The 2,371-nt window shown below is 59.3% G+C and overlaps 1 protein-coding gene across 1 annotated transcript in view; it reads left to right on the forward strand.

Annotated features, from left to right (window-relative positions):
* Nucleotides 1–1,471: 1,471 nt before the first annotated feature.
* Nucleotides 1,472–2,371, forward strand: part of Tlk2 (tousled like kinase 2) — a 102,537-nt gene continuing 101,637 nt past the window's right edge. The window contains exon 1 of the mRNA XM_013354572.2: nucleotides 1,472–1,543. The gene's annotated coding sequence lies outside the window, so the exon portion shown is untranslated. The remainder of the gene's footprint in view (nucleotides 1,544–2,371) is intronic.

Genomic DNA, 2,371 nt, shown 5'->3' on the forward strand with positions numbered 1-2,371 from the left:
AGGATTGAGAACTGAGGCCACTCTTGGCTACACAGACTCTAAAAATACTAATAAGGGTGTGTCTGTGTGCTGGGAATGCAGCTCATTTATAAGACTTCCTAGCTTGTAGCCTGTAATTAATTCTAGCTCTTGGAAGATAGAGGCAGGTGGATCAGAAGTTCAAGGTCATCCTCAGCCACACTGAGAGATCTAGGTTAGCCTCAGGTATATTAGACCTTCTACCAAAACAAAAAGCCCCAAAGGGACCTTTCCATCTCAAAAGGGCACTGGGAATCTTCAGCACGAGGTTGGTGAAACTTGAAACGATTCGATAGTTGGCCCAGGCAACTTGTGTGGGGACCAGCTGGAGTAGAACCCAGCTTCAGCTCTCTCCACTCCTTTCTCTTACGTTCTCCTCTCCTGATTTATGACATCCAGTGTCATCTTAAGGAGTTATTTTTAGGCTGTGCATCGTGGCTGCATGCCTGTAAGCCCAGCACTCTGTCTTGAGGCCAGCCCGTGTTGCACAGTTAAGTTGCAGGGCATGTTTTTTTTTTAAGATTTATTTTTAATTATGTGACTGTGTGTGCCCATGTAAGCGGCTGGAGTTACACACAGTTGTGACCTGCCTCCCATGGATGCTGGTCTCACTATGTAGACCAGGCTGGACTGGAACTCACAGAGATCCTCCCCCTGCCTCGGAGTAAAAGCATGCATCACTCTGTCCAACTGCTGAATTATTTCCCCGGTCCTCCTGTAATGAAGAAGGGCCCGTTTGTTCTCCCTCTGTGCTGTCCTGAGCGGAACCAGTGCACGACTTCGGTTCTCCTTCCTTTCCATGCTTCAGGACACGTGCTCCACCTTGCCCCCTTTCCCTACCCTCCAATCTTCAAAAAGCTATCTTTCCAGGCAGTCTGGGATGTGGAAGGCTTCAGATTTGAGTCTTTCTATAGTGCCTGAATTCTGAAGGGCGGAGAAGAATTTGCCATACTTTGCCCGTTTGTCAGGTCTTTGTCCAGTCGGTATTTTGAAAAATAAAGAATAAGGAAGAAATACGAACTCCGTTTGCAGTAGTTGCCAACCCCTGGAAAAGTTCGAGTGGCCGTTCAAAAGCCCGACTTTCTCTTGTGAGTCGCTTGTAGTCCTTCAGTCTCGTTCAGATATCTGGTCAAGGAAGCGTCAGAGGAAAACACAAAGCCGAGCAGTTACTTTGAAGTCGGTGTTCTGGCTCGTGAGACTAGGTGAAGAAAGTGACTTTTTTCCTTTTGGCGCTGGGGTCAGAGGGGGAGCCCTTTCCCATGCAGGAAGCCCTCCCATCGCAGCTCACCGTCTCAGCAGACACTGTGGGGGGCAGGCCTGTTTTTCCACGCTGCCATTTACCCTCAGACCCCCCGAGCACCCCGGGAGGCCCGTTCTGTCACCAGAGGTTGCAATGGAACCTCCCTCTCGGTGCTCGAAGAGAGTCCCCCGGGGGTAGCCCTCCGCTCCGGAGGGGGGCACACTGGTGAGGGCTCGGCTCTGCTCCCAGGACACCTTTGTCCCTGGAGAACGCCCGGCCGGTCAGGTACGTGGGAGGAAGGCGGATGCGCTCGGCGAGGTTTCCGCGCCTGTGGCGTGGGGTCTGGGGAACTGGACGGTGGCTGCGGGGAATGGCGGGCCCGGCGGCCATCGGGTGGGCACCGCGAACTCCGTGACCCCACAACTCGCGCCGGAGCCCCCTTCCTCTTCGATCCGTCCCCGGGCAGAGCAGCCTCACTCCTCACCCAGATGTGTGGCGATCAGGGCCAGCGCGGCGGCGGCAGGCGGGCCTCTCCGACGCTGCTCCGCGGCCCGGGACGCAGCCCGGTCGCCGGCTACACAAAGGCGGCTCCCGAGGCTCCGGCCCGGCCGCTGCCCCGGCGCCCTCGGGCAGACCAACCGCCCTTCGCGTCGCAGTCGGGCCGCCCTCGCTGCCAGCCACCCGCCCTCGGCAGCCCCGTCAGGCGCGGCCTGCTCCGCCGGCCGGCGCGGGGTCCCCCGGCTAACCCCTGCCCGCCATCCCGGCCGCTGATTGGAGGAGGCGGAGCGCCGGGGCAGCGCCCCCCCAACAACACCTTCGCGTCCCCTCCCCCACCGGCGGCCTAACCCCCCCACCTCAAGAACCCCCCCCCCGCCTCCCAGCCGTGCAAATCTCGCGAGGAAACACGCGGTTTCACTAGTGTGTTTACACCGATCACTACTAATCCGGACCGAACCGATCCGGATTAAGGGGCCGGAGGCGGATCCTGGGCACCAGCGGTTCCGACCCCCCCACCCCCGCCCTCGGCGCCGCACCCGAGTGGCCCCCGGCCGAGCGGGCCCCCACTCCCCGGCCCGACCCGGGCCCTCCTGCGCCTCCCTTGGCCTTTGTCCG

The sequence above is a fragment of the Microtus ochrogaster genome, unplaced genomic scaffold, assembly GCF_000317375.1.
Source record: "Microtus ochrogaster isolate Prairie Vole_2 unplaced genomic scaffold, MicOch1.0 UNK48, whole genome shotgun sequence".
Lineage (NCBI taxonomy): Eukaryota > Metazoa > Chordata > Mammalia > Rodentia > Cricetidae > Microtus > Microtus ochrogaster.